Raw genomic sequence first — 26,589 nt, forward strand, 5'->3', positions numbered from 1 at the left:
ACGCATTTATTCAGACTGGCCTACCGCCTCAACACATTAACCTAATCTATCCCTGTGTGGCACAGCCAAAAGTTTTACCATAACCAGGTTCCTCGCATCATGTTCCCACATACTTTATGCATCCATTAACCCTCTGTGTCTGTACTGTTACACACTTAACATTATGGCTGGTCCATACAATCAAGGCAACTGTTACCACCCACCTTTCATGTCTCCCTTTTTTTCCTCATAGATTGTAAGCTTGCGAGCAGGGCCCTCATTCCTCTTGATATCTGTTATGATCTATGTGATTATTGTTATGCTGTAATGTCTATCGTCTGTACATGTCTCCTCTGAAATGTAAAGTGCTGCGGAATATGTCGGCGCTATAGAAATAACATTTATTATTATTATTATTATTATGATGAGGGGGGATGTGGAGAAGGGGGCATGATGAGGGTCTGTGTGGAGAAGAGGACATGACAATGGGCTGTGTGGAGAAGGGGACATGATGAGGGGCTGTGTGGAGAAGGGGGCATGATGAGGGCCTGTGTGGAGAAGGGGGGCATATGATGAGGGGCTGTGTGGAGAAGGGGGCATGATGATGCTGGGCTGTGTGGGGAAGGGGCATGATCATGATAGGCTAAATGGAGAAGGTGGTATGATGTTGAAGGGATGTGTGGAGAAGGGGGTATGATGATGAGGGGCTCTCTGGAGAAGGAATAATAATTTTATTTCTATATCGCCAACATATTCCGCAGCACTATACATTATAGAGGGGACTGTTACAGACAATAGACATTACAGCATACCAATAAACACATAGGTCAAAACAGAGGCGTGAGGGCCCTGCTCGCATGCTTACAATCTATAAGGAAAAAGGGGAGACACGAAAGGTGGATGGTAACAATTGCTTTTATTGTTTGGACCAGCCATAGTGTAAGAATCGGGTGTTCCTGTTGCTGCATGAACCAGTTAACAGTCTAAATATGTAACAGTACAGACACAGAGGGCTATTAAATGTATAAAGCATGAGAGAACATGATGCACGGAACCTGGTTATGGTAAAAAATTTTGAATGAGCCAAACAGGGATATTTAGGTTAATGCGTTGAGGCGATAGGCCAGTCTGAACAAATGCGTTTTCAGGGCATGCTTAACACTGTGGGGATTAATCATATTAACCTGGGTAGTCCATTCCAAAGAATTGGCGCAGTATGTGAAAAGTCTTGGAGATGGGAGTGGGAGGTTCTGATTATTGAGGATGTTAACCTCAGGTCATTAGCAGAATGGAGGGCACGGGTAGGATGGTAGGCTGAGATGAGGGAGGAGATGTAGGGTGGTGCTGAGCCGTGGAGTGCTTTGTGGGTGAGGGTAATAAGTTTATACTAAATTCTGGAGTGGATTGGTAACCAGTGTAAGGACTGGCAGAAGGTAGAGGCATCAGTATAACGATGGGTGAGGAATATGATCCTTGCTGCAGCATTCAGGACAGAATGGAGAGGGGAGTTTGGCAAGAGGGAGACCGATTAGTAGAGAGTTACAATAGTCCAGACGAGAATGAATAATAGAAACAGTAAGAGTTTTTGCAGAGTCAAAAGTAAGAAAGGGTCAAATTCTAGAAATCTTTTTGAGGTGCAGATAACAAGAGCTAGCCAATGATCGGATGTGGGGGGTGAATGAAAGCTGGGAATCAAGTATGACCCCAAGACAGCGAGCATGTTGCTGGGGAGTAATGGTGGAACCACACATGGAAATGGCAATATTCGGGCATAGGTAGGTTAGTAGAGGGAGGAAACATGAGGAGTTCAGTTTTTGACATGTTCAGTTTCAGATAGAGGGAGGACATGATGTTAGAGACAGCGTTAAACAATCACTGGTGTTTTCCAAAAAGGCAGGCGTGATATCAGGAGAAGTGTATAATTGGGTGTCTTCAGCATAGAAATGGTACTGGAACCCAAATCTACTGATTGCTTGACCAATGGGGCAGTATACAAAGAGAAGAGGAGGGGGCTGTTATGATTAGGTAACCGAGGAGGATAACGGGGAATAGATTAGGCAAACAGATATCCAGAGAGGTTGGTAGCTAGCGGATTGCAGACCCCTAAACTGACAACACAACTAGAATTAGCTGTGGGACATACTATGATGCCCTAGACGCCTCGGCACAGCCACAGAATTAACTAAGCCTATAGAGAGAAATGGGAAAGCCAAACTGCCCCGGAGTAGAACCCCAAAGGAATAGATAGCCCCGAACATATATTGCCGGTGAGACAAGATGAAGCACAAAACATAGGCAGAGAATAGAGTAAGCAAATGATGGGGCCCAAACTGTCTAGATAGAACAGGATAGGAAAGGATACTGTCTGCAATCATGCAAAAAACCCTAAGAAAAATCCATCATGTCTGATATGCAAAAATACTGAGGCCACACGACCTCTCCCCCACTAGATCAGATTTCTGGTGTGAACTGGTTACTAAAAAGACTAACTTACACAGTGGCATATGGAACAGGGTCCAGCACAGGTCCCAGCAGGGAGCCAGGCTGAAGTAACACCAGCTAAGCAAAAATCAGAGACAAGCAAAAATGGATCCAATGCAAAAAAAGATTCAAGAAGACAAATAACTTATCTGAAAGATGCAGGACTGAGCAGGAGACAAGCAGACTTCAAAATATGCTCAGGAAGCAAACCAAATCACCGGCAAGAGCTGAGGGAAGGTTGGTCACTTAAATCTCCCCAGTCTGTAACACCTGACCTCCAATCATCCAGCTCAGGTGATTGACTTCTGTCAGCTAGACCAGCTCCATTACCAGGAGCAACCACCAGAGGGAGCCTAAACTCGGAAGCCAGGTCAAAAGTGTTCATAACAGGGGGCCTAGAACCGATCCTTGAGGAACCCCCACGGTAAGGGGAAGATGAGAGGAGGAGGAGCCAGCAAAAGACACAAAGATACAGTAAAGGAGCTGTCAGAGAGATAGGAGAACCAGGAGAGAACTGTGTCCTTGAGGCCGATGGAACAGAGAATAGTGAGGATGAGCTGATGATCCACAGTGTTGAATGCTGTGGAGAGATCCAAGAGAATTAGCATGGAGTAGAGACCATTAGACTCAGCTGTTAGAATATCATTAGAGACTTTAGTGAGGGCAGTTTCAGTAGAGTGAAGAGAGTGGAAACCGGATTGTAGAGGTTCGAGTAGAGAGTTATCTGAGAGATAGCGGATAAGACGGGAGTGGACCAGGCGTTCCAGGAGTTTAGAGATGAAGGGAAGATTAGAGACAGGTCTATAGTTAGCGGCACAGTTTTGGTCGAGGGATGGTTTTTTAAGTAATGGCTGTATGATGGCATGCTAAAATGAGGATGGAAAGATACCGGAAGAGAGAGAGATAAAATAATTTTATTAGGTGAGTGGTAACAGCAGGGGAAATCGACTGGAGTAGATGTGATGGAATGGTGTTATTGGTGCAAGTGGTAGGGCGAGAAGATGCAAGGAGCCTGATTACTTCTTTCTCTGTTACTGGTTCAAAATGAGAGTGAACTAGATTCAGTGGGAGGGAGGACAGTGCATGGTATGAGGGGATTGGGAGATAATTTCCTGTTGGATATGGTCAATTTTTTCTTTGAAATAATTAGCCAGATCGTCAGCGTGGAGCTCCGTGGTTGGGGCCTGCACTCTTGGGTTGAGTAGGGAGGGAATGAAAAGTGTCAAAGAGATGTTTCAAGTTATTGGATAGTGAGGTGATGAGGGTGTTGAAAAGGTTTGTTTTGAGAGGTGAAGGGCAGTGTTGTATGTTTTAAGCATAAACTTATAATGGATGAAATCTGGTAGATTGGATTTTCTCCACAGACGTTCGGCGCACCTAGAGCACCACTGTAGGAAGCGTGTTTGCAGTGTGTGCCAGGGTTGTCGCCGTCTCTGCCTAGTTCTATGTATAGGAGGTGCAGTTTCATCCAGGGCACTTAGAAGTGTTTCATTGTAATGCTTCAGTGCAGAATCAGGACATGAGAGGGAGGAGATAGGGGCCAACGATGACTGCAAGTTCTTCATAAGTTTTTGGGTGTTAATGGCCTGTATGTTTCTAAAAGTGTGGAAAGTGGGGGTGACCTGGTTGGGATGGCAGTTCTTGATAGAGAATGATAGAAGGTTGTGGTCAGAGAGCGGGAGAGGGGAGTTTGTGAAATCATCCTCTGAGCAAAGCCGGGAGAAGACCAAGTCGAGGGAGTTTCCGTCTTCATGCGTGAGGGAGCTAGTATGCTGTAAGAGGCCGAAAGAGGAGGTTAGAGATAAAAGGTGAGAAGCGGATGGTGAGTGGGGATGAGCAATATTGAAGTCTCCAATGATGAGGGTTGGGGTGTCACAGGAGAGATCATGTGGAAGTCAGGTGGCAAAGTGATCCAGAAACTGATGGGAGGGGCCCGGAGGATGATACACCACCACCACTCACATGGAGAAGGGGACATAGAGTCTGACAGCATGGACCTCGAAAGAAAGGAAGACAAGTGAGGATACTTGAGGGATAAACCTGAAAGGTACATTTGGGTGATAGGAGCAGACCAACGCCTCCACCTGCTCTGTTGTCCGATCTTGGGGTATGAGAGAAGTGTAGTCCACCATATGAAAGAGCAGCAGCAGTGGTGGTGTCTGACTGCTGGATCCAGGTTTCAGTAAGAGCCAGAAGGTTAAGAGAATCAGGAAGGAAGAAGTCATGGATGAAGGAGAGTTTATTACACACTGAGCGAGAATTCCAAAGGGCACAATTAAAAGAGATAGAAGGCAATCAAGGAATATTAATAAGATTAGAGGGGGTTCGACTTACTATAACATGAGGGGCCGGGGTTGGGAGACATGTCTCCTGCTACTAGGAGAAGGAGGATAGAAAGAGTGAGCCGATGGTTAAGTGATTTGTGAGAGCGTCTCGTATTGTTGGATGGTGCGACTGAATGGATCTGTGCAGTTTAGCAATGTGAAAAAAGCATAACTGCTATACATAGGAGAGGAAAGGACAGAGGGGCCGATACGGATGGAGTTTAAAGAGTTAATGCAAGGGTGGTGGATGCAGCAGCCAGGATATAAATTATACAAATGCATATGGTATATATTTGTGGCAATCCAAATGTACAGGGCACAGATTTATTAATTTGTCTTACCTGTCTCCTGACCTGTCTAACTGCCATGTTATAACTGCCTGTACGTTGATAAATGTACTTCAATTAAATGTACATAAATGCTCCCCTGCATAAATACTTCCCCAGGCTATGTCTGAATATATAGGAGGCCAGTTCTAAGATCTTACTTTTTTTTCACTCATGAGCGATCAATCAAACTAAGTTGAGACAGCAAGATAAATGTAATGACCAGATAAACAAGTGTCCAGGCCTACATGGATCATAAAACACTTTGAAAAGTTACTTGACCTCATAACATAAGGGGACAAGCAGCGTAAGTTGAAATAACTACAGTGGGGAAAAAAAAGTATTTAGTCAGTCAGCAATAGTGCAAGTTCCACCACTTAAAAAGATGAGAGGCGTCTGTAATTTACATCATAGGTAGACCTCAACTATGGGAGACAAACTGAGAAAAAAAAATCCAGAAAATCACATTGTCTGGTTTTTTTTTCATTTTATTTGCATATTATGGTGGAAAATAAGTATTTGGTCAGAAACAAGCAATCAACGTTTCTGGCTCTCACAGACCTGTAACTTCTTCTTTAAGAGTCTCCTCTTTCCTCCACTCATTGCCTGTAGTAATGGCACCTGTTTAAACTTGTTATCAGTATAAAAAGACACCTGTGCACACCCTCAAACAGTCTGACTCCAAACTCCACTATGGTGAAGACCAAAGAGCTGTCAAAGGACACCAGAAACAAAATTGTAGCCCTGCACCAGGCTGGGAAGACTGAATCTGCAATAGCCAACCAGCTTGGAGTGAAGAAATCAACTGTGGGAGCAATAATTAGAAAATGGAAGACATACAAGACCACTGATAATCTCCCTCGATCTGGTGCTCCACGCAAAATCCCTCCCCGTGGGGTCAAAATGATCACAAGAACGGTGAGCAAAAATCCCAGAACCACGCGGGGGGACCTAGTGAATGAACTGCAGGGAGCTGGGACCAATGTAACAAGGCCTACCATAAGTAACACACTACGCCACCATGGACTCAGATCCTGCAGTGCCAGACGTGTCCCACTGCTTAAGCCTGTACATGTCCGGGCCCGTCTGAAGTTTGCTAGAGAGCATTTGGATGATCCAGAGGAGTTTTGGGAGAATGTCCTATGGTCTGATGAAACCAAACTGGAACTGTTTGGTAGAAACACAACTTGTCGTGTTTGGAGGAAAAAGAATACTGAGTTGCATCCATCAAACACCATACCTACTGTAAAGCATGGTGGTGGAAACATCATGCTTTGGGGCTGTTTCTCTGCAAAGGGGCCAGGACGACTGATCCGGGTACATGAAAGAATGAATGGGGCCATGTATCGTGAGATTTTGAGTGCAAACCTCCTTCCATCAGCAAGGGCATTGAAGATGAAACATGGCTGGGTCTTTCAACATGACAATGATCCAAAGCACACCGCCAGGGCAACGAAGGAGTGGCTTCGTAACAAGCATTTCAAGGTCCTGGAGTGGCCTAGCCAGTCTCCAGATCTCAACCCTATAGAAAACCTTTGGAGGGAGTTGAAAGTCCGTGTTGCCTAGCGAAAAGCCAAAAACATCACTGCTCTAGAGGAGATCTGCATGGAGGAATGGGCCAACATTCCAACAACAGTGTGTGGCAACCTTGTGAAGACTTACAGAAAACGTTTGACCTCTGTCATTGCCAACCAAGGATATATCACAAAGTATTGAGATGAAATTTTGTTTCTGACCAAATACTTATTTTCCACCATAATATGCTAATAAAATGAAAAAAAAACAGACAATGTGATTTTCTGGATTTTTTTTTCTCAGTTTGTCTCCCATAGTTGAGGTCTACCTATGATGTAAATTACAGACGCCTCTCATCTTTTTAAGTGGTGGAACTTGCACTATTGCTGACTGACTTTTTTTCCCCACTGTATATACCACATTATATATGCTGCTAACATGAGTAACATAGGTAGGACACATGCAGGATTCAGTGAAGTAGCTTGAAATAATTAAATACCTGTATGAAGAGAAGAGAGATGCGTGTTAGATTCAGCCATGTTATAACTGCCCGTAGTTTGATAAATGTACTTCAATTAAATGTACATAAATGCCCCCCTGCATAAATGATTCTTCAGGCTAAGTCTGAATATATAAGAGGCCAGTTCTAAAATCTCCTTACTTTTTTTTCGCTCGTTATCAATCAATCAAATTAAGTGGAGACAGCAGGACACAATAAATGTAGTGAGCAGATAAACAAGTGTCCAGACCTACATGGATCATAATAATAAATAATAAATTTTATTTCTATAGTGCCGACATATTCCGCAGCACTTAACATTTTGGAGGGGATTTGTACAGACAATAGACATTACAGCATAGCAATAATCACATAGATTATAACAAATACCAAGAGGTATGAGGGCCCTGCTCGCAAGCTTACAATCTATGAGGAAAAAAAGGGAGACATGAAAGGTGGGTGGTAACAGTTGCCTTGATTGTATGGACCAGCCATAATGTTAAGTGTGTATAAGTACAGACACAGAGGGCTAATGGATGCATAAAGCATGTGGGAACATGATGCGGGGAACCTGGTTATGGTAAAACTTTTGGCTGTGCCACACAGGGATAGATTAAGTTAATATGTTGAGGCGATAGGCCAGTCTGAATAAATGCGTTTTCAGGGCACGCTTAAAATTGTGGGGATTGGGGACTAATCGTATTGACCTGGGAAGTGCATTCCAAAGAATTGGCGCAGCACGTGTAAAGTCTTGGAGACGGGAGTGGGAGGTTCTGATTATTGAGGATGCTAACCTCAGGTCATCAGCAGAATGGAGGGCGCGGGTAGGGTGGTATACTGAAACAAGGGAGATGTAGGGTGGTGCTGAGCCATGGAGGGCTTTGTGGGTGAGGGTAATAAGTTTATACTGAATTCTGGAGTGGATGGGTAGCCAGTGTAATGACTGGCACAAGGTAGAGGCATCGGTGTAACGATTGGCGAGGAATATGATCCTGGCTGCAGCATTCAAGACACATTGAAGAGGGGAGAGTTTGGTAAGAGGGAGACCGATTAGAAGAGAGTTACAATAGTCGAGACGAGAATGAATAAGAGAAACAGTAAGAGTTTTTGCAGACTCAAAAGTAAGAAAATGTCGAATTCTAGAAATGTTTTTGAGGTGCAGATGACAAGAGCGAGCCAGTGATCAAATGTGGGGGGCAAAGGAAAGCTCGGAATCAAGTATGACCCCAAGACAGCGGGCATGTTGCTGGGGAGTAATAGTGGAGTTACACACAGAAATGGCAATGTCGGGTATAGGTGCATTAGTAGCGGGAGGAAACACAAGGAGTTCAGTCTTTGACAGGTTCAGTTTCAGATATAGTGAGGACATGATGTTAGACACAGCGTTTAGACAATCGCCGGTATTTTCTAGAAAGGCTGGCGTGATGTCAGGAGAAGAAGCATATAATTGGGTGTCATCCGCATAGAGATGGTACTGGAAACCAAATCTACTGATTGTTTGACCAATAGGGGCAGTGTACAAAGAGAAGAGTAGGGGGCCTAGGACTGATCCTTGAGGAACCCCAACAGAAAGGGGAAGGTGAGAGGAGGAGGAACTGGCAAAAATTAAAGGTGCAAAAATTAAAGGTGCAAAAATTAAAGATGTGTCTGACAGGATATCAGGACTCTTCAGACCTACAGATGACTACCCATTCCTGCTACTACATGTGGGGACAAATGACACCGCAAGAAACGACCTGGAAACCATCTGCAGAGACTTTGAAGACTTAGGCAAGAAAGTGAAAGAACTGGGAGCGCAGGTGATCTTCTCTTCCATCCTCCCAGTGGATGGCCATGGAACAAGGAGGTGGAATAAGATTCTGCAGGTGAACAACTGGCTACGTCGATGGTGCCGTCAGCAACGATTTGGATTTCTGGATCACGGAGTGAACTACTTATACGATGGACTACTTGCTAGAGATGGGGTGCACCTTACGAATACTGGAAAGCATGTATTTGGAAGTCGCCTTGCTACACTTGTAAGGAGAGCTTTAAACTAGAACAACATGGGAAGGGAAGCAAAAGACCAGAAAAAGCCATACACCTGACAAATGCTATTGAGAACTCTGCTATTAGAAGTGGAAAGGAAGAACAAAGACGAAAGAATCTAATTGATAAAAATATTGGAGAAAGAGAAACCAATCACAAACTAAAATGTTTCTATACTAATGCACAAAGCATGGGCAACAAACAAGGAGAATTGGAACTACTAACACAGGAAAAGAAATATGATGTCATTGGAATCACTGAAACTTGGTGGGACGATACACATGATTGGAATACAAGACTAGAAGGATACAACTTATTTGCAAGAAACAGACTTGATAAACGAGGAGGGGGTGTCGCATTGTATGTTAGAAACGCGTATATCTGCACAGAGATTGAAGCTTCAGAGACTGGGAGTTCTGTGGAAACTGTTTGGGTAAGAATACAAGGACAGAACAATGGAAAGGACACCATTGTAGGCATTTACTACAGGCCGCCTGTGCAAGCTGAAGATATGGATGAACTCTTTATGCATCAAATCGCCAAGTTCTCCAAAAAATATGACATAGTTGTCATGGGAGATTTCAACTATCCAGACATTTGTTGGGAATCTCTCTCAGGCAAAACTAACAGGTCAAGGAAATTCTTATCCTCTCTTGCTGACAACTTTATCTTCCAAAAGGTAAGGGAGAAAACAAGGGGAACTGCTACCTTGGATCTAATCCTTATAAACAGGGAGGAAATGGTTGAGGAGGTAAAAGTGGCTGGGACCCTAGGAGGTAGCGACCATGCTATTTTAGAATTTTGGATAACTAGAGGCGGAAGACCTGTGAAGACTCAGACGTCAAGGTTAGATTTCAGAAAGGCAGATTTTAAGGGATTCAGAAAGAGAATTGGAGGGATCCAATGGCTGGATATCCTAAAAGACAAAAATGTCCAGGAAGGATGGGAAATCTTGAAAAATGAAATTCTTAAAGCACAGTTGTTAACAATTCCGAAAAGAGGGAAGAATAGGAAGCATTTAAGGAAACCAGGATGGATGAACACAGAACTTAAGCACATGCTAAAAAGGAAGAAAAACATGTTTATAAAATGGAAAGAGGGAGGCATATCTAAAGAAGAATATAATGCTGTCTGCAGAACCTGCAGGGCACAAATCAGATTACCTAAAGCTGAAAATGAATTGAGGCTTGCAAGAGATGTCAAAAGCAATAATAAAGGATTTTGGGGATATGTCAAAAGTAAAAGAAAAGTCAAAGATGCTATAGGATTTTTACAGGATGAAAATGATGAAATGGTAAGACAGGATGTTGAGAAGGCTGAACTTTTAAATTCCTATTTTGCATCTGTTTTCTCTCAGAAAGGAAATGTAACATCAACTGTTCTTCACTGTCCTATTAAGGGAATAGAAGAATCCAGGATATCTATAAACAGAAAGATAGTGAGGAAACACTTAGCTAACCTAAATGAATTCAAGTCTCCAGGTCCAGATGAATTACACCCCAGAGTACTGAAGGAGATAGCAGAAGAAATTTTTGAACCCCTCTCCATAATCTTTGAAAATTCTTGGAGAACAGGAGAAGTGCCCGAAGACTGGAGAAGAGCAAATGTTGTTCCTATCTTCAAAAAGGGGAAGAAGGTGGACCCAGGAAACTATAGGCCGGTGAGTCTGACTTCTATACCAGGAAAGATCTTTGAACAAATTATTAAACAACATGTATGTCAATACCTGGATAAGAATGAAGTGATTAAACAGAGTCAGCATGGGTTTGTAACTAATAAGTCATGTCAGACTAACTTAATTTCCTTCTATGACGGTATCACTGATTGGGTGGATCAAGGAAATGCTGTAGATATAGTTTATCTTGACTTCAGCAAAGCATTTGACAAAGTCTCTCATACAATCCTTATCGAAAAAATGACTAAGTATGGAATGGACAAGGCAACTGTTAGGTGGATTCATAACTGGCTTATTGATCGGACCCAAAGAGTGGTCGTAAATGGCTGCACATCCAGTTGGAAGAATGTCTCAAGTGGGGTACCACAGGGCTCTGTCCTGGGCCCTGTATTGTTCAACATCTTTATCAACGATTTAGATGAAGAAATTGAGGGTAAACTGATTAAATTTGCTGATGACACAAAGCTAGGAGGGATAGCTAATACTAGAGAAGAGAGAGAAAGGATTCAAAAAGATTTAAATAAACTGGAGAAGTGGGCAGCAACTAACAGAATGGTTTTTAACAGGGAAAAATGCAAAGTACTACATCTGGGCAATAAAAATGAAAAAAGCATATATAGAATGGGAGGAATAGGGCTAAGTGACAGCACATGTGAAAAAGACTTGGGTATACTAATAGATCACAGACTGAATATGAGTCAACAGTGTGATGCAGCAGCAAAAAAGGCAAATGCAATTCTAGGATGTATTAACAGAAGCATACAGTCTAGATCACGTGAAGTCATTATTTCCCTCTACTCCTCTTTGGTCAGACCTCATCTGGAATATTGTGTCCAGTTTTGGGCACCACATTTTAAAAAAGACATCAACAAACTGGAGCAAGTTCAGAAAAGAGCGACCAGAATGGTGACCGGTCTGCAAACCCTGTCTTATGAGGAAAGGTTGCAGGAATTGGGAATGTTTAGTTTGCAAAAGAGAAGACTGAGAGGAGACTTAATAGCTGTCTACAAATATCTAAAGGGCTGTCACATTGTAGAAGGATCAACTTTATTCTCATTTGCACAAGGAAAGACTAGAAGCAATGGGATGAAATTGAATGGGAGGAGACACAGATTAGATATTAGAAAAAACTTTTTGACAGTTAGAGTGATCAATGAGTGGAACAGGCTGCCACGAGAAGTGGTAAGTTCTCCTTCAATGGAAGTCTTCAAACAGAGGCTGGACAGACATCTGACTGGGATGATTTAGCGAATCCTGCTTTGAGCAGGGGGTTGGACCAGATGGCCCAGGAGGTCCCTTCCAACTCTACGATTCTATGATTCTATGATTCTATGGCAAAAGATACAGTAAAGAAGCGGTCAGAGAGATAGGAGGAGAACCAGGAGAGAACGGTATCCTTGAGGCCAATGGAACGGAGCATAGTGAGGAGGAGCTGATGATCCACAGTGTCGAATGCTGCAGAGAGATCCAAGAGAATTAGCAAGGAGTAATGACCATTAGATTTAGCTGTTAGTAGATCATTAGAGACTTTAGTGAGGGCAGTTTCAGTAGAGTGTAAGGAGCAGAAGCCGGATTGGAGAGGGTCGAGAAGAGAGTTATCAGAGAGATAGCGGATAAGACGGGAGTGGACCAGGCGTTCCAGGAGTTTAGTGATGAAGGGAAGATTAGAGACAGGTCTATAGTTAGTGGCACAGTTTTGGTCGAGGGATGGTTTTTTAAGTAGTAGATGTATGATGGCATGCTTAAATGAGGAGGAAAAGATGCCAGAAGAGAGAGAGGTTAAATATTTTAGTTCGGTGAGGGGTTACAGCAGGGGAAAGGGACTGGAGGAGATGTGACGGAAATGGGTCACTGATGCAAGTGGTTGGGCGAGAAGATGCAAGGAGCCTGCTTACTTCATCTTCTGTGACTGGTTCAAAATCAGAGAGTGAGCTAGATGCAGTGGGGGAGGGAGGACAGTGCATGGTATGAGGTGATTGGGAGATAATTTCCTGTCGAATCTGGTCAATTTTTTCTTTGAAGTAATTTGCCAGATCGTCAGCTCGGAGCTCCGTGGTTGGGGCCTGTACTCTTGGGTTGAGTAGAGAATGAAAAGTGTCAAAGAGACGTTTCGGGTTATTGGACAAGTGAGGTGATGAGGGTGTTGAAATAGGTTTTTTGGAGAGGTGAAGGGCAGTGTTGTATGTTCGAAGCATAAACTTATAATGGATGAAATCTTCGTGTAGATTGGATTTTCTCCACAGACTTTCGGCGCACCTGGAACACCGCTGCAGGAAACGTGTTTGCAGGGTGTGCCAGGGTTGTCGCCGTCTGTGTTGTGGTGTTCTATTTATAGCGGGTGCAAATTCATCCAGGGCACTTTGAAGTGTTTCATTGTAATGATTCAGTGCAGAATTAGGACATGAGAGGGAGGAGATAGGGGCCAATGAAGACTGCAAGTTCTTCATAAGTTTCTGGGTGATAATGGCCTGTATGTTTCTATAAGTATGGACAGTGTGGGTGACCTGAGCAGCCTGACAGTTCTTGATAGAGAATGAAAGAAGATTGTGGTCAGAGAGCGGGAGAGGGGAGTTTGCGAAATCATCCACTGCACAAAGCCGAGAGAAGACCAAGTCGAGGGAGTTTCCGTCTTCATGCGTTGGAGAATTAGTAAGCTGCAAAAGGCCAAATGAGGAGGTTAGAGATAAAAGGTGTGTAGCAGATGGGGAGAGGGGAAGAGCAGTGGGGATGTTGAAATCTCCCATGATGAGGGTAGGGATGTCACAGGAGAGAAAATGTGGAAGCCAAGTGGCAAAATTATCCAGGAACTGATGGGAGGGGCCGGGAGGACGATACACCACCTCCACTCGCATGGAGAAGGGGGTGTAGAGTCTGACGGCATGGACCTCAAAAGAAGGGAAGACTAGTGAGGGTAGTTCAGGGATAACCTGAAAGGTACATTTTGATAGAAGCAGACCAACGCCTCCACCTGCTCTGTTGTCTGATCTTGGGGTATGAGAGAAGTGTAGTCCACCATATGAAAGAGCAGCAGCAGCGGTAGTGTCTGACTGCTGGATCCAGGTTTCAGTAAGAGCCAGGAGGCTAAGAGAATTAGAAAGGAAAAAGTCATGAATGAAGGAGAGTTTGTTACACGCTGAGCGAGAATTCCCAAGTGCACAATTATGAGAGACAGATGGCATGCAGGGAATATTAATAAGATTCGAGGGGTTTCTGAGTGTAGTAGTTGGAGAGTTTGACTTTCTATAACATGGGGGACCAGGGTTGGGAGCAATGTCTCCTGTGACTTGGAGAAGGAGGATAGAAAGAGTGAGCAGATGGTTAAGTGATTTGTGAGAGCTTCTCTTATGTTGAATGGGGGGACTGACTGGATCTGTGCAATTTAACAATGTGAAAAGAGCATGAGTGCTATACATAGGAGAGGAAAGAAGCGAGGGGCCGATATGCGTGTAGAGAGTTAATGCCAGAGCAGTGGATGTGTGTGAATGCAGCAGCCAGGATATACATTGCACAAATGCATATGGTATATGGATCATAAACCACTTTGAAAAGTTACTTGACCTCATAACATAAGGGAACAAGCAGAGTAAGTTGAAATAACTATATACCATTATATATGTTGCTAACATGAGTAACATAGGTAAGACACATGCAGGATTCAGTGTAGTAGCTTGAAATAGTTAAATACCATTATATATGCTGCTAACATGAGTAACATAGGTAGGACACATGCAGGATTCAGTGAAGTAGCTTGAAATAGTTAAATACCATTATATATGCTGCTAACATGAGTAACATAGGTAGGACACATGCAGGATTCAGTGAAGTAGCTTGAAATTGTTATATACCTGTATGAAGAGAATAGAGATGCGTGTTAGATTCAGCCGTGTTATAACTGCCTGTACTTTAATAAATGTACTTTGAATAAATGTGCATATATGCCCCACTGCATTATAATGAGATGCTATGTGAAGAAGGGGGCATGATGATGAGGGACTGTGTGGAGAAGGGCATGATTATGAGGGAGTACTGTAGAAGAGGGGGATGATTACAGGTTGTGTAGAGTAAGGGGATGATGAGGGGCTGTGTGGAGAAGGGGGCATGGTGATGGGCTGTGTGGAGAAGGGGACATGATGATGAAGGGCTGTGTGGAGAAGACATGATGATGATGAAGGGCTGTTTGGTGAAGGGGACATGATGATGAAGGGCTGTGTGAAGAAGACATGATGATGAAGGGCTGTTTGGTGAAGGGGACATGATGAGAGGCTATGTGAAGAAGGTGGAATGATGATGAGCGGCTGAGTGGAGAAGGGGGTATAATGATGAGTGGCTCTCTGGAGAAGGGATGATGAGGTGCTGTGTGAAGAAGGGGTCATGATGATGCGTAACTGTGTGGAGAAGGGTGCATGATGATGTGGCACTGTGTAGAGAAGGGATGATGAGGAGCTGTGTGTAGAAGGTGGCATGATGATGTGGGAGTGGAGAAGGGGGATGATGACAGTATATGAGGAAAAGGCATGATGATAAGGGGCTGTGTGGAGAAGAGGGCATGATGTGGGATGTGGAGAAGGGGCATGATGATGAGGGGCTGTGTGGAGAAGGGGACATGACGATGAGGGGCTGTGTGGAGAAGGGGACATGATGAGGGGCTGTGTGAAGAATGGGGCATGATAATGAGGGGCTGTGTGGAGGAAGCGTAATAATGATGGGCTTTGTTGAGAAGGGGGCATGATGAGGGGCTGTTTGGAGAAGGGTGGATGATGAGGGCCTGTGCGGAGAAGGGTGGATGATGAGGGACTGTGTGGAGAATGAGTGATGAGGGGTTGTGTGGAGAAGGGGCATGATGAGGGTCCTTGCGGAGAAGGGTTCATGATGACGAAGGTCTGTGCGCAGAAGGGGGGATAACAATGAGGGGCTGTGCGGAAAAGGGGGCATGATGACAAGGATCTATGTGGAGAAGGGGAGATAGCAAAGAGGGGGCATGAGGACGACGGGCTGTGCGGAGAAGCATGTGTGATGATGAAAAGGCTGTGCGGAGAAGTGGGCATGATGATGATGAAGGGCTGTGCGGAGAAGGGGGCGTATGATGAAGAGGGGCTGTGTGAAGAAGAAAGCATGATCATGAGGGGCTGTGCAAAGAAGGGAGCATGTTGATGAGGGGCTGTGCGGAGAATGGGGCATGATGATGAAGGGCTGTGCGGAGAAGGGACATGATGATGAGAGGCTGTTTGGAGAAGGGGGCATGATGATGAGGAGCTGTGCAGAGAAGTGGGCATGATGAGGAGGGGTCATGTGGAGAAGTGGAGATGATGTGGAGAAGTGGAGATGATGTGGAGATGTGCAGGGAAGTGGGTCATGATGAGGGGCTGTGCTGAGACGCAGACATGATGATGATGGGCTGTGCCGAGAAGGGGGCTTGATGATGAGGTGCTGTGCGGGGAAGTGGGTGATGATACATGCTTGGTGGCTGCAAGGGGAAGGGGGTGATGTATCTTCCTTGTGGCTGTGTTGGGAACTGGATAATGTCACTCTCTTGAAGCTGCATGCAAGGTGGGGCTGGGTGCTGAGCGCTGATGGAAGTGATGTTACTTTCATGGGGCTACATAGTAAAGAGGGTAATGTCACTCGCATAGGGCTGCATGCTGAGTGCCTGTGTGGAGAAGGGAGTGACTTTACTCACTTGATGATGCATGCTGGGGACTGTGCAGAGAAAGGAGTGATGTCACTCATGGGGGTGCTGTGCGGCAATGGCAATGATGTTACTTTAATGTGGCTGCACGCTTGAGGACTGATGCATGACGGTGCTGCATGGTGTTGCATGCTGGTAGGCTGCAAAGGGAATGGGACTAAGTCAATCACATGGTGCTACATGCTGGGGATATGTGTTGTGAACGGGGGTAATGCCAATCGTATTGGGCTGTATGCTGATGTGCTGCTCAGGCTAGTGGGTGATGTTACTTGCATGTAGCTGCATGTGGTGGGTGGGCTGTGTAGGGAAGGGCTTAATTTCACATGCATAGGGCTTCATGTGCGGAGGTTGATCTGCACAGTTAAGACGGTGATGTTAGTCACGTGGGGTTGCATGTTGGTGGAGCTGTGGGGGGGTGATGTCACTTGTGTGCTTTTTGTTTTCATGACTTTTCTCTAACGTGCTTAGTTCTACGTATTGATGTGTAAAGTTCATTGTTATAGGCTTGCATGGATAAATATATTTTTCTTTCTCCTTTTAGACTTATTTATACATGTGTTTTAATAAAACTGTTTGAGAACTATGGGTTGAATTTTCATTTTTAGATTTCTAAATCTCAGAGTTTGTTCACACATTGCAATTTGTTGGGTAAACGATCTGCATCAAAGTTCTCACCCGTAGACCCACACTAAATCCTTTAGATCTCGCTAATAATTTCTTTCCTGTCCACACCAGAATTTACCATATATTTTGTACTATATGACGCACTTTTTTCCCCAAATTTGGGAGGAATATAGCCTACGGTGGGGAGATCACAGGAGGCAGGGTCCCTGCTGCAGGAAGATGGCGGCAGAAGTGGGGAGAGGCTGCGGGCCCTCAGCTGAGATTCCAATCTGCGTATGCGCCACCAGAGGCGACCATTTTTCTTAAGCCTAAAACTGGGAAATCAATGCCTCACTGTGCCTCACCGCTAACACCCCTCCTTCCAGCCCAGGATCCACAGCCTCGCAGCGATAGGACATGTCCTCCCCCCACCAAGGGCCCACAGCATCTGACTTCCTGCAGCAGGGACCGTGCCTCCTGGTCCCCAGGTAAGCTACCATAAATTCGGACTATAAGACAGACCCCATTTTATTAAGGCCAGGTTCATATTGCGTTAAGGCAGCCAGTTCAACACATAGCATTGACGGGCTCCGTTAATGCTATAGCATAACGCGATCTGCGCGATGATTCATCAGTGACGGAGTCTCAAACGCTGCAGCCCGCGTCCATGGCTCCGTCACTGAATGACAGTACATCGCGTGCGCATGCCACTTTACGGCATGCGTCGTGATGCGCCCGATAATGGGGGTGAATGGCAGCGTTAATGGACTGCGTTATACCGTGCTATGCCGCGGTGTAACACAGTCCGCCTAACGGACTGCCATAACACAGTGTGACCCCGGCCTAACCCCTTTACTCCCTTTACCTTACTTTGCACGTTAATGCCCCGGGCCAATTTTTACAATTCTAACCACTGTCCCTTTATGAGGTCATAACTCTGGAACGCTTCCATGGATCCTGGTGATTCTGACATCGATTCTTGTGAAATATTGTACTTCATGGTAGTGGTAAAATTTCATTCATATAACTTGTGCTTATTTGTGAAAAAAACGGAAATTTGGCGAAAATTTTGAAAATTTCACAATTTTCCAACTTTGAATTTTTTATGCCCTTAAATCACAGAGATATGGCACACAAAAAACTTAATAAGTAACATTTCCCACATGCTTACTTTACATCAGCACCATTTTGGAACCAACATTTTTTTTTTTTGCTAGGAAGTTATAAGGGTTAAAAGTTGGCCAGCGATTTCTCATTTTTACAACGCCATTTTATTTTTAGGGACCACATCACATTTGAAGTCACTTTGAGGGGTCTATATGATAGAAAATACCCAAAAGTGACACCATTCTAAAAACTGCACCCCTCAAGGTGCTCAAAACCACATTCAAGAAGTTTATTAACCCTTCAGATGCTTCACAGGAATTTTTTGAATATTTAAAAAAAAATTAACATTTAACTTTTTTCACAAAAAAATTACTTCAGGTCCAATTTTTTTTATTTTACCAAGGGTAACAGGAGAAATTGGACTGCAAAAGTTACTGTGCAATTTGTCCTGAGTATGCTGATACCTGATATGTGGGGAGAACCACTGTTTCAGCGCATGGCAGAGCTCAGAAGGGAATGAACGCCGTTTGACTTTTTCAACGCAAAATTGGCTGGAATTGAGATCGGACGCCATGTCACGTTTGGAGAGCCCCTGATGTGCCTAAACAGTGTAAACTCCCCACAAGTGGCCCCATTTTGGAAACTATACCCCCCAAGGAACTTATCTAGATATGTGGTGAGAACTTTGAACCCCCTAGGGCTTCACAGAAGTTTATATCGTACAGCCATACAATTAAAAAATCATTTTTTCCAAAACAATGATCTTTTCACCCCCAATTTTTATTTTCCCAAGGTTAACAGGACCCCAAATGTTATTGTGCAATATGTCCTGAGTATGCTGATACCCCATACGTGAGGGTAAGCCACTATTTGGGCGCATGGCAGAGCTTGGAAGGGAAGCAACGCCATTTGACTTTTTTGGCTGGAATTGAGATCGGACGCCATGTTGCATTTGGAGAGCCCCTGATGTGCCTAAACAGTGGAAACCCTGCAGAAATAACACCATTTTGGAAACTAGACCCCCCAAGGAACTTATCTAGATGTGTGGTGAGAACTTTGAACCCCCAAGGGCTTCAAAAAGCCTTCTCTGGAGGCGTTGCGCCTTGCTTTGCTTGGTACTTGTCTGGCTGTCCTCCGAGGCAGAATATCCTGGTCTCTGTGTCTTTGTTCTAGCCTTGCTTTTTACCTGTGTAAACTCTGGTCCCTGTGTCCTTGGTCCTGTACCTTGTCTCGCACTGCCATCTTGTCTGAACTCTGTCCTACATCTGTTTTTTGTCTCCCTGTCTTTGGCTTCTTTCCCTGCTGTGTCTTTCCTTGTGTCCTCCCTGTCTGCTTGTGTTCCGCACTCTTGCGGCTCTGTTCATGCTCCGCTCTCTTGCGACTCTGCCTGCTCTGTACTCTTTAGGCTCTGTCTGTCCTCCGTACTCTTGCGGTTCTGCTTGGTTCTGGTTCTGCTGCTGCAGAACCTCTTGCTTCTCTACTATTCTTCTCTGCAGTCTTATGGCTCTGCTCGTGCTCCGCTCTCTTGCAACTCTGCCTGCTCTGTAATCTTCAGGCTCTGCCTGTGCTCCATACTCTTGCAGTTCTGCTTGGTTCTGGTTCTGCTGCTGCAGAATCTCTTGCTGCTCTATTAATCTTCTCTGCAGCCTTGCGGTTCTCCTCCTGTGTGGACAGGTCCAAACCTGTTCCATCATACTCCACTCTTTCCTGTCAGTACTCGTACCGGCTCCTCCTGTGTGAACAGGTCCAAACCTGTTACGTCATACTCCACTCCTTTCTGTCAGTACCCGTACCTGCTCCTCCTGTGTGAACTGACCCAAACCTGTTCCATCATACTCCACTCTTTTCTGTTTGTACCAGTACTAGCACCCGCTGTGTGAACAGGTCTCTACCTGTTCCTTCATACACCACACCTGCTTGCCCTGTGTCTCAGCCGTGCTGCCTGCCCTGTGTCTCAGCCGTGCCTGCCTGCCATGTCTCAGCCGTGCCTGCTCTGTGTCTCAGCCGTGCCTGCCTGCCCTGTGTCTCAGCTATGCCTGCTTGCCCTGTGTCTCAGCTGTGCCTGCCTGCCCTGTGTCTCAGCCGTGCCCACCTGCCCTGTGTCTCAGCCATGCCACCGTCTCCCCAAGTGGGATCAGCAGCCACAGCCAGACACCCCCCCCTGGAGTGGCACCTAGCAGCTACCTGCTGCAAAAGCCTGACCTCACCATCAGAGGCTCCAGTGAAAACCAAGGCAGCTGTCCTAGTCACGCCCTTTCCAGGGTAATCTGGTTTGTGGCACAGTAGGGCCACAACCCCCTGGCTCACATCCACCGGTCAGGGCGTGAGCATGACAAGCAGAAATTGTGGGACAATTTCTGGTGCCATTTGTACCCATTTCGAAAATGTAAAACTTGGGGTAACACACAATCTTGGTGGTAGAAATGTAAAAAAAAATTTCACTGCTCAATGGAATAAAAGTTTGTGATACACCTGTGGTGTCAATATAATCACTGCACCTCGGGATTAATTCATTGAGAGAATAAACATCAAAAGTGTTGCATGCCTAGATTTGTGGCACTTCCAAAAAATCATAAATCAAAATAAAGGGAAGGAAAAGACAGAAAGCTATATGCCATAAAATCGCAAAAGTTTATTGATACAATTTTTTTAAAAATTCAGAGATATAATATGGTCATATGGTATTTATAACAGACCATGGTGAATCCCTGATAGATTATTGGTGTGGTATACACTCAAAGAATATTTGAGGGGGGGAGGTGTTAGATCCACGATCTCATATATTAAAAGAGAATCCTGTATGAGGAAGCAAAGGCTTGCTGAAGAGTGTAAATATCAGGATCCTGACAGCCTCCGCTGAGCAGGGACTCACCCGCACTGTAGGGACCCCTGGGGACCAGGATAGCTAGAAAGTATAGGTGCACAGGACCTTAGTGATGAAGTTTAACAAGCCGGCACGGGACCTACGGGCTTTTGACTGCCAAGGGGCGGGCCTTAGTGTCCTGCTTTCAGAGAAGACAAAACTCAGAGCAAAACGGAGGTCATTCACAGTACGGACAGCGAGGTACAGGAGAGATAAACAGACGGGAGGTCAGACAAAGCCAAAGGTCATACACAAGAGGGTGACACGGTACCAAGGGGACGAGCAGAGAGAAGTCGGGTCACAAGCAGAGAGTCATACACGAGAGGTAGCGCAGTACAAGAGGGACAGGCAGAACTCATAACAGGGACAGAACCGGATCAAAACCAAACAAGCAAGCAAGATATCAGGCACAAGGCACACATACGCACAAGGTCAACTAACTCAGCCGAGGGCAGGAGTATAACTGACACCGGACCTAGGTCCAGTGAGCATTAAATAGCCGCCCTCTGCCAGGGAGAGGCAGAACAATTAACCCCCAATCAGACCAGGACGGGCCAAAGCGAAACCCCATCCTGGATCATGACAGTAAACTCTTGGAGGGTGAATATATCAGTAACCCCTCTGACGATTCCTTGCATAGATGGCTTGGGAAGGGGAGGGAATATCTGTTGCATTTGCAGGAAAAAGCCCAGAGAGAACTTTTTTCTCTAAACAGACATACTTTGAATTTGGTAACCTATCGAGTAAATTCTTAGCATTTATAGTCCAGCAAAATCAATTGTCTCCACCTGTACTAGCCATTAGTACTAAGGAGGGAACCCCACTACTTAAATCTAACCAAATTGCAAATAGATTTGAAGAATATTTTCGAGATCTATATGATTCACAACTGAATCATACTATAGAAGAAATTGACGAATACTTAGACCATATAGTATTCCCCACGCTGTCAGAGGAGGATCGTTTGTTTTTGGATAGAGATATCACGCTGGAGAAGCCAATATGTCTCTCTAGTGGGAAAACCCAAGGCCCTGACGGAATGCCTATAGAACTCTATAAAAGTTATATTCAACAGGGCGACACGGTACCAAGGGGACGAGCAGAGAGAAGTCGGGTCACAAGCAGAGAGTCATACACGAGAGGTAGCGCAGTACAAGAGGGACAGGCAGAACTCGTAACAGAGACAGAACCGGATCAAAACCAAACAAGCAAGCAAGATATCAGGCACAAGGCACACGTACGCACAAGGTCAACTAACTCAGCCGAGGGCAGGAGTAAAACTGACACCGGACCTAGGTCTAGTGAGCATTAAATAGCCGCCCTCTGCCAGGGAGAGGCGGAACAATTAACCCCCAATCAGACCAGGACGGGCCAAAGCGAATCCCCATCCTGGATCATGACAGTACCCTCCTCTCAATGGGGGGCCACTGGACCCCCAGGTCTCTCAGGGTACTTGACGTGAAAGGCCCGGATCAACCATTCCGCATGAACCGATCGAGCAGGAACCCACGAGCGTTCTTCAGGACCATAGCCTTTCCAATGTACCAGATATTGAAGGGAACAACGGACCAACCCGGAGTCAACAATTCGTTCCACCTCATACTCCAACTGCCCGTCTACCAAAACAGCTGTTGGGGAAGCAGATGATCCCTCCCCAGCGGACCTCACAGGTTTCAAAAGGGCCTTAGGAAAAACATTAGGGATCCGCAGAGATGGCGGGAGACGCAACCGAAAAGCCACCGGGTTAACTGCTTCGGTAATTTCATAAGGACCGATAAACTTGGGTCCAAGCTTCACAGAGGGGACCTTGAGTCTTATATTCTTGGTGGACAACCATACCTTATCCCCAATCTGAAACACCGGTCCCGCGGATCGTTTTTTGTCCGCAAAAAATTTAAATTTGTCCTGGGCCTTCGTAATATTACTCTGGACCTCTCGCCATACCTCCCCCAACCGCTGGATCGTATCATCCGCCCCAGGACACCCAGAATTCAAATGGGAAAATTCTCCAAAATGAGGATGAAACCCATAATTGCAGAAAAAGGGAGATGTACCCGTAGACTGGTTAAGGCGGTTGTTAAATGCAAACTCAGCCACTGGTAACACAGAACATCAATCATCTTGTCGGTCTGAGGTCAAGCAACGCAAAATTTGCTCCAGAGACTGATTGGTCCGCTCGGTCTGCCCATTAGTCTCTGGATGATAAGCTGATGAAAAGGACAGACCAATACCCAACCTTTTACAAAAAGCCCTCCAAAATCTGGAAACAAATTGCACTCCTCTATCAGACACCACATTCAAGGGTACCCCATGCAACTGCACCACATGCTCAACAAACAATCTGGACAATGTTTCCGCATTAGGTAGAGCTGCCAAAGGTACAAAGTGTGCCTGCTTACTAAACCTGTCCACCACAACCCAGACAACGGTATTACCCTTGGAGGGGGGGAAGGTTGGTTATGAAATCCATGGACAAATGCGTCCATGGTCTCTCAGGAATTGGCAGTGGTACCAATTCCCCGACGGGCTGGTTATGGGGGGTTTTTGCATGGGCACAAACATCACAAGCAGACACATATTCCCCAACATCAGAGGCTAAAGCAGACCACCAGAATACTCTAGCAATGGCCTTCCGGGTAGCCGAGATCCTTGGATGTCCACCCAGAACTGAGTCATGGAACTCCCGGAGGACCTTAAGGCGATGTTGAGCTGGCACAAAAAGTTTGTCCACCGGCTTAGCCGGCAGTGCAAGAGACTGGGCTTCCCGAATCTCTCGTTCCAACATATTCGAAATACCTGCCACCACCCCGGGCTGAAGAATGGGGGATGGAGATTCCGGGGGGACACCGGATCTAGACTGCGTGACAAGGCATCTGCTCTGACATTTTTAGATCCTGGCCGAAAAGTGATCGAGAAGTTGAATCGGGAAAAAAAAAGTGACCAGCTAGCCTGTCTAGGAGCCAACCTCTTAGCTGACTCAATATAAGCTAGGTTTTTGTGGTCCGTAATTACGGTTATAGGATGGACAGCCCCCTCCAAAAAATGCCTCCATTCTTCAAAGGCCAACTTAACGGCCAGAAGTTCTCGATTTCCCACATCATAGTTTCTCTCCGCAGGAGAGAATTTCTTTGAGAAAAAGGCGCAAGGTCTTAAATTGGTTAAAGTGGCGTGTCCCTGGGACAATACCGCCCCCACCCCCACCTCTGAGGCATCTACCTCAACAATAAATGGTTCAGATGGGTCCGGTTGAACAAGAACCGGGGCCGACATGAAACATGTTTTCAAAAACTGAAATGCCGCTACCGCTGCGGTTGACCAATTCTTGATATAGGCCCCCTTTTGAGTCATGTCTGTGAGGGTTTTAACCACCTGTGAGAACCCCTTTATAAATTTGCGATAGTAATTGGCGAATCCTAGGCTGCAGAGCCTTCAAATCACAAGGTTGAACCCATTCGACAATGGCCCGCACCTTATTAGGATTCATGCGATACCCCTCAGCAGACACAATGAACCCCAGAAAAGACAGTTCCTGAACAAAAAACAAACATTTTTCCAGTTTAGCAAAGAGACAGTTCTCCCGGAGCCTTTGGAGAACTGCCCGAACATGACCAATGTGAGTCTGTTTATCAGGAGAATAGATCAATATGTCAATCAAATATACCACCAAAAAAGTCCAATAAAATCAGAGAACACGTGATTTATGAAGTTTTGGAAGACCGCTGGAGCATTGGTCAAGCCGAAAGGCATGACCAGATTTTCAAACAACCCTTCAGTAGTGTGAAAAGCGGTTTTCCATTCATCTCCGTCTCGGACTCGGATAAGGTTATACGCTCCCCGTAGATCTAATTTTGAAAACCACTTAGCTCCGGACAATTGGTTGTATAAATCAGGAATAAGTGGAAGGGGATACGTATTCCTCACAGTTATCTTATTTAACTCACGAAAATCGAGGCATGGGCGTAAACCACCGTCTTTTTTCTTTACAAAAAAGAACCCCGCCGCCACAGGAGAAACAGAAGGACGAATGTGTCCCTTACGGAGGCTTTCGGAAATATACTCCTTCATCGCAGCCCGTTCTGGACCCAAAAGGTTATAAAAGCGGGCCTTGGGCAATTTAGCACCTGGAACCAGGTCAATGGCACAATCAAATGGACGATGTGGTGGTAAAACCTCAGCCTCTTTTTCGGAGAAAATGTCCGTATAGTCTATCACGCACTCCGGAATACCTTCCAGACCCACGGACGACACAGACACAGTATCAAGACATTTCTCAGAACAATAGGGACCCCATTTAACAATGTCCCGACATTCCCCATTAATTACAGGATTATGCAATTGTAACCAGGGGAACCCCAACACCAGGGGAACCCCAACAGGTTGTCCATCACAAAACATGAAATACATTCCTGGTGCAAGGAACTCACTTTAAGGAGAAACTCTTCAGTACGAAACATAATGTCATTCTTTACCAGTGGTGTTTTGTCAATGGCCACAATGTGAATAGGAGTCTCCAACCTAACTGTCCCTAACTTACACCTGGATACCAAATCGGAGTCAATAAAGTTCAATGCTGATCCGCAATCCACGAAGGCAGAAGTGGATGTGGAGACACTCCCACAACAAAGTTCCACTTGCAACAACATTTTAGAGAAGGCAGAAAAAGGTACCTGAGAGCCTGGGTGACCTCCACGACAATCACCCGGGCTCAGTCGCTTGGTTAGTGGATGGGAGGGGCACACCTTTCTCCAATGTCCAGAATCGCCACAGTGAAAACAGCCTTTTCCCACGCGCCGTTGTCTCCTTTCACTTTCCTTGAGGTCGATGGTTCCCATCTCCGCAATCTCCAATATAGGACTGGCTCCCCTTCCTTGGGAGAATAACGGTCTTTCACTTTGCATCACTCCCCTCGCCCGTAGCCGGCGATCCATTCGGACGGCCTGTGTCATAGCCTCCTACAGGGAATCAGGCGGAGGGTAGAGAGCCAAAGCATCTTTCAGATATTCAGACAGGCCTCTACAGAACAAACCCCGGAGGGCGGCATCATTCCAACAGTCCTCAGCAGCCCAGCGTCTGAATTCTGTACAAAACCACTCGGCTGAGTGCTTCCCCTGGCACACACTCATTACCATGTCCTTAGCCATATGCATACGATCAGGCTCATCATAAATATGCCCCATGGCCTTAAAAAATGCATCTACCGTCATACGCTCAGGGGCCGTGGTCGGAAGGGAGAAAGCCCAAGCTTGGGGGGCCCCCCTTAAAAGAGACATAATGACCCCTACTCTCTGACTTTCATCCCCAGAAGAGTGTGGTCTTAAGGAAAAAAAAAGCTTACAGCCCTCCTTGAAAACTCTGAACTCTTTTTTATTTCCAGAAAAGGTATCTGGTAAATTCACTGGAGACTCAGGGGAAACTAATGTAACATCCCGAGCCCCCGATGAAAAAACCCCCTGCACAGCGATCAGCTGCTGAGACTGAGCCAGGACTCGTTGTTCTCCAAGGA

The sequence above is a fragment of the Dendrobates tinctorius genome, unplaced genomic scaffold, assembly GCF_039654945.1.
Source record: "Dendrobates tinctorius isolate UK_male_01 unplaced genomic scaffold, ASM3965494v1 ptg000293l, whole genome shotgun sequence".
NCBI classification, from domain to species: Eukaryota; Metazoa; Chordata; class Amphibia; order Anura; family Dendrobatidae; genus Dendrobates; species Dendrobates tinctorius.